Raw genomic sequence first — 12,834 nt, 5'->3', positions numbered from 1 at the left:
GAAGGGACATCTAGGGGATCAACACCTCTCTTACGAGAGTCATATTTTAATGGAAAAACATTTTTAAAAAACACATCATCCCTAGACTCCATAATAGTATTCATACCAATTTCAGAAATATCAAAACTCACAACCATAAATCTATATGCAGGTGTATGCTCAGGATACCCTATGAAGACACAGTCAACAGTTTTGGGTCATATCTTGGTTGCTTTAGGTTTAGGGATCTGAACCTTAGCCAAACACCCCAACACTTTGAAGTATGCTAAAGAAGGTTGTCTACCTTTCCAGAATTCATATGGAGTTTTATCTGATCCTTTAAAAGGTACTCTGTTCAGGATATAGCAGGCTGAGAGGACAGCTTCCCCCCACAAGTTCGAAGGTAATCCTGAACTAATTAACATGGAATTCATCATCTCCTTAAGGGTACGGTTCTTATCTTCAGCTACACCATTCGACTGAGGTGAATAAGGAGGGGTAACCTCGTGTATCATGCCATGTTCTACACAGAAATCTCCTATAGGAGTTATGTACTCACCACCACGGTCAGACCTAACGGTTTTAATAGTAGTATTCAATTGGTTTTCAACTTCTAGTTTATACCTCTAAAAATCTTCTAAGGCATCATCCTTACCTCTAAGCAAATATATGTGACAATACCTAGTACAGTCGTCTATAAAAGTAACAAACCATTTCTTACCACCTCTAGTTTGAACCGATTTCATGTCAACTAGGTCTGAGTGAATTAATTCTAAGGGTTTAGAATTTCTATGAACATTTTTGCTAAAATGTTTTCTAGCAAATTTTGAGTATACGCATATTTCACATTTGTGTTCATTTTCCAAACTAAATTTGGGCATGAAGTCTACATTGGCTAGTTTAAGCATTGACTTATAATTAACATGTCCAAGTCTACCATGCCAAACATTCAAAGACACACAAACATAAGCAGAAGAATCATTCTTATTCATAACAACAGAGTTTACATTAAGCTTATACAGACCCTCAGTCTTATAACCCTGCCCCACATAATCCTTACCCTTAGTTACAACACATTTCCCAGATTCTATTATAATTTTAAAACCCTTATCATCTAAAACAGCACAAGAAACAAGATTTTTGCAGATGTCTGGAACATGAATAACTTCATTCAATGTGAGAGTCTTGCCAGAAGTGAGTTTGGGCCCAACTTTGCCTTTTCCTACAACTGCAGCTGCAGATGAGTTGCCCATATAGAGTTTTTCTCCTTCCCCTACCTTATTATAGGAGGTGAACATATCTTTGTTTCCACATGCATGTTTGGTAGCACCAGAGTCTACCCACCAGTCTCTCACATTTATTACCAAATTTACTTCAGACACCGTGCCAGAAAATTCATCTTTGTTGTTTTCAACCAAATTAGCATTATTTTTCTTTTTAAGGTCCTTACGGTTTCTACAGTGAACCGCCATATGTCCAGGATTTCCACAAGCATCACAATCACCCTTAATTTTATTAATGCTAGATTTGGGTTCCTGAAACATACCTTTCTTGCCTGGAGGTTTCTTGGAGTTGTTTCGGTTTTTTTCAGCATTGGAACCTTTGTGTTCAGTCACATGAGCTTTTTTAGACATGTCCCTTGCAGAAGATACATTTTTGTCCTTAGAGCACAGCAATTCTTCAACTTGAATCTTCTTACCCAAATCAACCATAGTAAATTCAGCAGTTTCATGTCTCAGTTTCTTCTTGTATTCGGACCAGGAAGTAGGCAATTTCTCGATAACATTGGACACTTGAAAAGTTTCATCAATCACCATACCTTCCGCAAGAATTTCATTCATAATTTGCTGGAGTTCAAGGAATTGATCAACCACAGATTTGTCATTCACCATTTTATACTCATAGAGCCTAGCTACCAAGAATTTCTTACTTCCAGCAGTTTCAGCTTGGTATTTTGCCTCTAAAGTAGCCCATAAATCAAAAGCATTAAATTTCTCTCTTGCAATATAGAAGTCATACATAACATCTTCTAAACAGTTGAGAATATGATTTTTGGCCATATAGTTCTGCCTAACCCAATCCTCCAACTCAAGTTCACGTCCCATATCCTTCAAACCCTCATCAAAAGGAACCAAAACATACTGATCCAACTCATGATAACTCAGAAAAAATAACATCTTCGATTGCCATCTTTTGAAGTCTTTCCCATTGAACTTTGCAGGTCTTTCAACATCGTTCTTACCCATTGTTACAGACAGAAAAGCAACTATTGTGTTAAGATTGTTGCAACTGTAACAAAAAAACACTCAAAGAAAGATGTTAGAAGTAAAATTTCTGGAAGCTAAATAAACACTCAAATGGACAGTAAACAGAGGACATAGTCACGTGTTCAACACGCTGTCCTTAAAAAAATAGTTGACCGGTACGCCTCAAGAATGAGTGATGCCTATACCCTGTGGTCAAGTTGTATCCAGGATAAAACTTCCCGTTGCAAATATTGTTAGCACCACAATACTTTCCCACTCATACGAACTCAACATAAAAGCACGGAAGAAAAGAAAAAGGCCACACAGAGGGAGAGAGACGAAAAGAAGAGGATAGTGGCTCTTCTGGACACAAATGAAAATGAAAGTTTCGAATACTTTTTATAGGCAAACAGAAAGGGTGAAATCAATGCACATTAATGTGCGAATCAATACTGCATGCGAAATAATGCTGCCATTATGTCGACATAATTCTGTCATCAACATTCAAAAACTGGTAAGAAAATGTTGACATCCATGCAAATAAATACGTTAAGAAAAATGTTTTTGGTAAGAGAATAAATTCACCCAGGTCACACCATATTTAAGACAGAATTTATTTTGATTTTCAAAATGATGAGGAAATAAATTAAAAGAAATTTTTCCAAAAAGGAAAGTCTTCGTTGACCAAAGTCCATGGCGCAAGCACGAGCTCGAGCCCTAAGCCCAAGCCCTTATTGGAAACAAAAATATTTCGCCCCACCCGTTCCACCCACATTGTTTTACTAACTATCCATAAAGGAATAGCTACATAGTGGAACTCCTCTTTAGTTATGCCCAATGTGGGACTAAAGGACCTATTTCATTCACTCATAGAAAATGAGTAAAAGAGCTCTTAGAGACCCAAAGGTCCTAAGTTCAGTTCCCACCAAGACCATAAAATCAAAACATTAAAAACTCATTTTCTCCAACAATCTCCCACATGAATGAAATACCGATACAAAAATCAGAAAACGGAAAGCGAGAAATACCACTTAGGCAAGAGGTATCCATGAGGTCTAGAACCTTTGCTTAGTGAGAAATTGCCGGAACTACTTGATGGACAGTGAACGCGATGTCTTAAACTGCCATCGTTTGGTGTAATCCGCGATAATAACCACGCGTGATATCTCTAGGTGCTGTCAAGTTCGTGTCGTTGTGTCCTTTTTGGCCCTGAACAAATCCCGTTTCTCAGAATGCTCTAGAGAATCAGCTCTATTCTCATAGGAAGCGACCCACTTCCACATTCAGATAGGTGAGTTCCATCAAAAGTGTTTACTGCTACACCCCACTTCAATCTTAAATTGAAACTATAGAACTCATTAAGACTTAGTTAAAAGTCATCCTTCACATGCAGTCACACTATCACGTCTACACCATAGGGAAGGGGCAGAGAATGAAATTCTCTGATAGTGTTTACCTTGACCCGCCACAAATTAATTGTCTCATTCAAAACCTTGATCTTGGGATCTCCAGTCAGCAAGGTTGAGTATCCTTCATGGCAAGTTTATTTAATGAGTCTAAGCCCCATCCCCTTAGATGCATTACTAACTATCTCCTTGGACAAACCTTTCGTCAAAGGGTCCGCGATATTCTCCTTGGACTTAACCCAATCAATAGAAATAACGCATTTCGAGATTAGATTTTTCAGGGTATCGTGTCTTCTCTTTATATGAATAGACTTCCCATTATAGTAACTGTTTTTAGCATTAGCTATTGCAGATTGATTATCACAATGTATAGATATAGCTGGCACAGGCCTATGCCAGAGAGGAATGTCTTCTAAAAAGCATCTTAACCAAGCGGCTTCCTCTCTTGCTTTATCTAACGCAATAAACTCGGATTCCATAGTGGATCGAGCTATGCAGGTCGGTTTGGAAATCTTACAAGAAATAGCCCCACCTGCTAGAGTGAAAACATATCCACTCGTAGACTTGGACTCCTCTGAGTCTGATATCCAGTTTGCATCACAAAATCCCTCAATGACGGCAGGATACCTTTCATAATTCAAACAAAAGGTCAAAGTGTATTTCAAATACCTCAGCACTCGAAAAAGTGCATCCCAATGTTTCTGCCCTGGATTACAAGTATACCTAGTTCACCTACTCACATCATAAGCAATGTCTGGCCTAGTACAGTTCATCAAATACATCAGACTTCCTATAACTCGTGAGTATTCAAGTTGTGATACTCCATTACCCCTATTCTTTTTGAGTTTACAACAAGGATCATACAGAGTATAAGCAGGTTCACAATCAAAATGATTGATTTTTCTAAGCACGGATTCAACATAATGAGATTGACTAAGACTATAACCGTTAGAATTTCTTCTAATTTTCATCCCTAAGATTACATCTGCGGGGCCTAAGTCTTTCATGTCAAAGTTCTCATTCATCATGCTCTTAGTGGAATTAATTACATCCATGTTTGTACCAAGTATAAGCATATCATCAACATACAAGCATACAATCACACATGCATCATTCACAAGTTTAGCATAGACACACTTGTCATATTCATTGATTTTAAAAGCACTAGAAAACATTACATGATCAAATTTTTCATGCCATTGTTTAGGTGCTTGTTTCAATCCATACAAAGATTTTTTCAGTTTACAGACTTTGTTTTCACAACCTTTCACTACAAAGCCCTCAGGTTGTTCCATGTAAATTTCTTCGTCTAATTCACCAAGTAGAAAAGCTTTTTACTTCCATTTGATGTATCTCTAGGTTATGAACCGCAGCTATAGCAATTAACATCCTAATGGAAGTAATTCTCGTGACAGGTGAGTAAGTATCAAAGAAATCTACACCTTCCTTTTGTTTGTATCCTTTAACTACTAACCTAGCCTTGTATTTTTGAATAGTTCCATCTATGTTACGTTTCCTCCTGAAGATCCATTTACATCCTATGGCCTTACACCCTGGAGGTAAATCTACTATCTCCCATGTATCATTTTCTTTGATGGATTCCATTTCACTAATAGAAGACTCTTTACACCGCGGAGCTTCATAAGAAGTCATGGCTTCTCTATAAGTCTGGGGATTAGACTCTGCTAATGTTACGAAGTCAGGTCCAAAGGAGGTTTTGGTTCTAGCCCTTTTACTTCTCCTAGAAACAAGTTCTACTTCATCTTCCTCTTAAGGTAAAGTCTGACTGGTTGAAGGGACATCTAGGGGATCAACACCTCTCTTACGAGAGTCAGATTTTAATGGAAAAACATTTTCAAAAAACACAGCATCCCTAGACTCCATAATAGTATTCATACCAATTTCAGAAATATCAGAACTCACAACCATAAATCTATATGCATGTGTATACTCAGGATACCCTATGAAGACACAGTCAACAGTTTTGGGTCCTATCTTGGTTGCTTTAACTTGGAAAAAATAATATCTTCAATTGTCATTTTTTGAAGTCTTTCCCATTGAACTTTGCAGGCCTTTCAACATCGTTCTTACCCATTATTACAGACAGAAAAGCAGCTATTGTGTTAAGACTGTTGCAACTGTAACAATAAAACACTCAAAGAAAGATGTTATAAGTAAAATTTATGGAAGCTAAATAAACACCCAAATGGACAGCAAACAGAGGACATAGTCACGTGTTCAACATGCTGTTCTTAACACAATAGTTGACCGGTACGCCTCAAGAATGAGTGATGCCTATACCCTGTGGTCAAGTTGTATCCAGGATAAAACTGCCCGTTGCAAGTATTGTTCGCACCACAATACTTTCCCACTCATACGAACTCAACAACAAAGCACGGAAGAAAAGAAAAAGACCACACAGTTTCGAATTCTTTTTATAGGCAAACAGAAAGGGTGAAATCAATGCACATTAATGTGTGAATCAATACTGCATGCGAAATAATGCTGCCATGATGTCGACATAATTCTGTCATCAACATTCAAAAACCGGTAAGAAAATGTTGACATCCATGCAAATAAATCCGTTAAGAAAAATGTTTTTGGTAAGAGAATAAATTCACCCAGGTCAAACTCCCCCCATATTTAAGACAAAATTTATTTCGATTTTCAAAATGATTAGGAAATAAATCAAAAGAAATTTTTCCAAAAAGAAAAGTCTTGGTTGACCAAAAGTCCATGGCGCAAGCACGAGCTCGAGCCCTAAGCCCAAGCCCTTAGTGGAAACAAAAATATTTCGCCCCACCCGTTCCACCCAAATTGTTTTACTAACTATCCATAAAGGAATAGCTACATAGTGGAACTCCTCTTTAGTTATGCCCAATGTGGGACTAAAGGACCTATTTCATTCACTCATAGAAAATGAGTAAAAGAGCTCTTAGAGACCCAAAGGTCCTAAGTTCCGTTCCCACCAAGACCATAAAATCAGAACATTAAAAACTCATTTTCTCCAACAATCCCCCACATGAATGAAATACCGATACAAAAATCAGAGAATGGAAAGCGTGAAATACCGCTTAGGCAAGAGGTATCTATGAGGTCTTGAACCTTTGCTTAGTGAAAAATTTCCGGAACTACTTGATGGACAGTAAACGCGATGTCTTGAACTGCCATCGTTTGGTGTAATCCGCGATAATAACCACGCGTGATATCTTTAGGTGCTGTCAAGTTCGTGTCGTTGTGTCCTTTTTGGACCTGGACAAATCCCGTTTCTCAGAATGCTCTAGGGAATCCGCTCTATTCTCATAGGAAGCGACCCACTTCCACATTCAGATAGGTGATTTCCATCAAAAGTGTTAAATGCTACACCCCACTTCAATTTTAAATTGAAACTATATAACTCATTAAGACTTAGTTAAAAGTCATCCTTCACATGCAGTCACACTATCACGTCTACACCATAGGGAAGGGGCAGAGAATGAAATTCTCTGATAGTGTTTACCTTGAACGCGCCACAAATTAGTTGTCTCATTCAAAACCTTGATCTTGGGATCTCCAGTCAGCAAGGTTTAGTATCCTTCATGGCAAGTTTATTTAATGAGCCTAAGCCCCATCCCCTTAGATGCATTACTAACTATCTTCTTGGACAAACCTTTCGTCAAAGGGTCCGCGATATTCTCCTTGGACTTAACCCAATCAATGGAAATAACGCCTTTCGAGATTAAATTTTTCAGGGTATCGTGTCTTCTCTTTATATGAATAGACTTCCCATTATAGTAACTGTTTTTAGCATTATCTATTTCAGATTGATTATCACAATGTATAGATATAGCTGGCACAGGCCTATGCCAGAGAGGAATGTCTTCTAAAAAGCATCTTAACCAAGCGGCTTCCTCTCGTGCTTTATCTAACGCAATAAACTCGGATTCCATAGTGGATCGAGCTATGCAGGTCTGTTTGGAAATCCTCCAAGAAATAGCCTCACCTGCTAGAGTGAAAACATATCCACTCGTAGACTTGGACTCCTCTGAGTCTGATATCCAGTTTGCATCACAAAATCCCTCAAGGACGGCAGGATACCTTTCATAATTCAAACAAAAGGTCAAAGTGTATTTCAAATACCTCAGAACTCTAAAAAGTGCATCCCAATGTTCCTGCCCTGGATTACAAGTATACCTACTTAACCTACTCACAACATAAGCAATATCTGGCCTAGTACAGTTCATCAAATACATCAGACTTCCTATAACTCGTGAGTATTCAAGTTGTGATACTCCATTACCCCTATTCTTTTTGAGTTTACAACAAGGATCATACCGAGTATAAGAAGGTTTACAATCAAAATGATTGAATTTTCTAAGCACAGATTCAACATAATGAGATTAACTAAGACTATAACCGTTAGAATTTCTTCTAATTTTCATCCCTAAGATTACATCTGCGGGGCCTAAGTCTTTCATGTCAAAGTTCTCATTCAGCATGCTCTTAGTGGAATTAATTACATCCATGTTTGTACCAAGTATAAGAATATCATCAACATACAAGCATACAATCACACATGCATCATTCACAAGTTTAGTATAGACACACTTGTCAGATTCATTGATTTTAAAACCAATAGAAAACATTACATGATCAAATTTTTCATGCCATTGTTTAGGTGCTTGTTTCAATCCATAAAAAGATTTTTCAGTTTACAAACTTTGTTTTCACAACCTTTCACTACAAAGCCAACAAGTTGTTCCATGTAAATTTCTTCATCTAATTTACCATGTAGAAAAGCTGTTAACATCCATTTGATGTATCTCTAGGTTATGAACCGCAGCTATAGCAATTAACATCCTAATGGAAGTAATTCTCGTGACGGGTGAGTAAGTATCAAAGAAATCTACACCTTCATTTTGTTTGTAGCCTTTAACTACTAACCTAGCCTTGTATTTTTTAATAGTTCCATCTATGTTACGTTTCCTCCTGAAGATCCATTTACATCCTATGGCCTTACACCATGGAGGTAAATCTACTATCTCCCATGTATCATTTTCTTTGATGGATTCCATTTCACTAATAGAAGACTATTTCCACCACGGAGCTTCAGAAGAAGTCATGGCTTCTCTATAAGTATGCGGATCAGACTCTGCTAGTTTTACGAAGTCAGGTACAAAGGAGGTTTTGGTTCTAGCCCTTTTGCTTCTCCTAGGATCAATTTCTACTTCATCTTCCTCTAAAGGTAAAGTCTGACTGGTTGAAGGGACATCTAGGGGATCAACACCTCTCTTACGAGAGTCAGTTTTAAATGGAAAAACATTTTTAAAAAACACAGCATCCCTAGACTCCATAATAGTATTCATAACAATTACAGAAATATCAGAACTCACAACCATAAATCTATATGCAGGTGTATGCTCAGGATACCCTATGAAGACACAGTCAACAATTTTGGGTCCTATCTTGGTTGCTTTAACTCAGAAAAAATAACATCTTCGATTGCCATCTTTTGAAGTCTTCCCATTGAACTTTGCAGGCCTTTCAACATCTTTCTTACCCATTGTTGCAGGCAGAAAAGTAACTACTGTGTTAAGATTGTTGCAACTGTAACAATAAAACACTCAAAGAAAGATGTTAGAAGTAAAATTTCTGGAAGCTAAATAAACACTCAAATGGACAGCAAACAGAGGACATAGTCACGTGTTCAACACGCTGTTCTTAACACAATAATTGACCGGTACGCCTCAAGAATGAGTGATGCCTATACCCTGTGGTCAAGTTGTATCCAGGATAAAACTGCCCGTTGCAAGTATTGTTCGCACCACAATACTTGCCCACTCATACGAACTCAACAGCAAAGCACGGAAGAAAAGAAAAAGACCACACAGAGGGAGAGAGACGAAAAGAAGAGGATAGTAGCTCTTCTGGACACAAATGAAAATGAAAGTTTCGAATTCTTTTTATAGGCAAACAGAAAGGGTGAAATCAATGCACATTAATGTGTGAATCAATACTGCATGCGAAATAATGCTGCCATGATGTCGACATAATTCTGTCATCAACATTCAAAAACCGGTAAGAAAATGTTGACATCCATGCAAATAAATCCGTTAAGAAAAATGTTTTTGGTAAGAGAATAAATTCACCCAGGTCAAACGCCCCCCATATTTAAGACATAATTTATATCGATTTTCAAAATGATTAGGAAATAAATCAAAAGAAATTTTTTCAAAAAGAAAAGTCTTGGTTGACCAAAATCCATGGCGCAAGCACGAGCTCGAGCCCTAAGCCCAAGCCCTTAGTGGAAACAAAAATATTTCGCCCCACTCGTTCCACCCACATTGTTTTACTAACTATCCATAAAGGAATAGCTATATAATGGAACTCCTCTTTAGTTATGCCCAATGTGGGATTAAAGGACCTATTTCATTCACTCATAGAAAATAAGAGCTCTTAGAGAGCCAAAAATCCTAAATTCCGTTTTCCACCAAAATCATAAAATCAAAACATTAAAAACTCATTTTCTCCGACACAAAGATCTTGTACTAGTCAACTGAATTACTTGCTGCAATCACAAATATACCAATGGTAGACTGCATTTCTAAATCGCCAATAAATTTCAGTTCTCCGAGCTACATCACACTATATTGAGAGTTTTAATATTCGGCTGTGTAGCTTTTTTCAAAAAAGGCTAAACAGATGCCACCTCATAAACTTCCACAGCCGTTAAATGAAATGTAATGGACGGTTCAGTATTTTGTCCTCGCTATGCGCCCAAACCATGAGTCCCGTGATCCGGACCAAATATGAAAAATTTTGTTGATAAACAAGAATTTATACGCTTAGAAAAAATTGTTTTAGGTGAAACTCTTTAGTTAGTTAGGGGTGTTGTTTCTTGTCCGTAAATATACTCTTAAAATATATATACGCTTGTTTATCAAGAAATCAAGAAATTTACGTATATATAATATATGCATGATTTTCATAGTTGAGCTACAAAACCCATTCGAAGGGAAGAACCGAAAAAACCTAAATCACGGCATGGACTTAGTCGATGAGCATACAGAGACAACAAAATGGTGTCACGAAGCCCTATCAGTTTTCATGAAGCAATGCAAAGATTATTATGGAATTAAGTTTAGCTAAAGGTATGGTTTAGTATGAAAAGTTTGGATTTTTTTTTTCTTCTGTTTTAATTAGTAGATGCATATGCGTTATTTTTAGTATGATGTTGGACAGTTTGAGTTCTTTTTTCTGTTTAATTATCTTCAGGTTTGGTGTTTGTGCACTTTGAATTTTGTGTCTTCTATCATTTGTTACTTGCGAGTTTCAAATCCCGGTTATTTTTTTAGTATGATGTTGAACGCATAACACCTACCGACGTCATGGCTTATCGGCCAGCAGACCGCGAACCTACATACAAAAACCTCTTTTTCACTTAAATCCCGGAACAAATGTTGTTGTTAGGTATCCATATACGTGAGGTAAGCTGGCTTTGAAAGAAGAAACAAACATACAAGGCACATAGAGAAAAAAAAATGTTACACATAAAAGCTCCATTGCTTTTACGTACTAATTCAGATAGGCTTTTCTTAACTGTATTTCATGCTTTTATTAATTATAGTCCAAAAAATTTAAGTCAAGGCGAAAAATTAAAATAATCGAACGGGTCTTAGTTTATTAACTAATAATCCAATTTCTTCTCCAAAATTAAAATATGAATCCTATTTATTTATTTATTTTGGTGTTTACACCTTGGATGATCCCATGAATTACTGTTTCCTGGCCTCTAGCTTGCAGTCCTTCTCGTTGCTCTCCGGCTTGCCTTAGTTGGGCCTTGTACTCAACTTGCTCAGGCTTTACAGGTTTTTAACAAGGTTTGTGGAGCGGAAGTTCCTTCCCCATGTGTCGATGTTGTTTCCCCCCATCACTCTATGAGTTCCCTGGCAAATCTATACTTCGATGCAGTGAAGAAATCTATAATAACTAGTTTCGTTATGCCTAAGAGGGACATGGTTTTATGGCAGTGTGATAGAACTGCTCATGCGCAGGATTTTTTGATGGCCATCCCTATTGAGGGCCTTAACTTCAAGATCGGGCCTCGACAGTTCAGCGCTATATTGCGCTACCTATTTGGGATTCCCTTCTTTGAGGAAGCTAGTGGTTGTCCTTGTTGTGACGGGGAGATAGATGCCTATGGTGATCACGCTCTTCATTGCGCTAGTGAGGTGGGGCTCAAGATCAGACATGATCTTGTTCGAGATACCGTGTCGATATGTGCTATCGTGCCAGTGTGCCTGCAAGAAAGGAGGTGGCTCTTGGTCTCCTTGCGAATGATGGGACAGATTTGAGACCTGCGGACATCATGGTTTTTTCAATCATGATTACATAAAACTAGGTATTAGATCATCAATTATATATGCCACAGATACTACATAAATATGATTATGAAAATTACATAATTAACTTTATTATATTTTTTTGATTTAGGGATTTCATAATTTATTTTGGGCTATATATGAGAGTTATGTATAATTTTATGGGTTCTGTTAATAATCATAAAAACCTGTTTGATTGAATTAATAACTTTTGTAATGTGGGTTATAGTTAATAAAAGCATGGGATATATTTAAAAGAAAATTTCAGATAAGCTGCATTGCCTAAATAATTTCTTCTCATACCCGACTGAAAAAATAACTTAACCAATAAAGACTGGTAACAATAGACACTTTATAGGAAAGGAAAACTCATTGTTACTGGACGTTTGTGGTTCCAGTAAGAATGGTGAATATGTTGAAAATATATAAAATTCCCACTTGTTGTTATTTGCTTTGCAACATTACAAAAAAATGGCTAGAGGCTAGAGCAAGATAAAGACTCTCTCTGGTACAAACTCATGGATGCAAAGTACTTAATGGGAAGGAATGTTCTCAATATGGACACAAAATCAAAAGATGGTGACTCCTGGATATGGAAAGGAATTTGAGAAGGCATCAGCAACATTCAATAACATTGTGTCTGGAGAATTGGTAATGAGAGAAGAATTAAGATTTGGGAAGATATCTGGATTCCAAACACCACTACAAGACTTCTTAAACCTCCAAATTATCATCATCTGGAAACTGTGGAGTCTCTCCTTCTCCCTAATGGCTCCTGGAATGAAATTCTAGTGCAAGCTCTCTGCTGTAACCCTGTTGCTCAAGAAATCCTTGCACTGGAAA

Source organism: Papaver somniferum, chromosome 1 (assembly GCF_003573695.1).
Source record: "Papaver somniferum cultivar HN1 chromosome 1, ASM357369v1, whole genome shotgun sequence".
Lineage (NCBI taxonomy): Eukaryota > Viridiplantae > Streptophyta > Magnoliopsida > Ranunculales > Papaveraceae > Papaver > Papaver somniferum.
Note: the sequence above shows the minus strand (reverse complement) of the source record.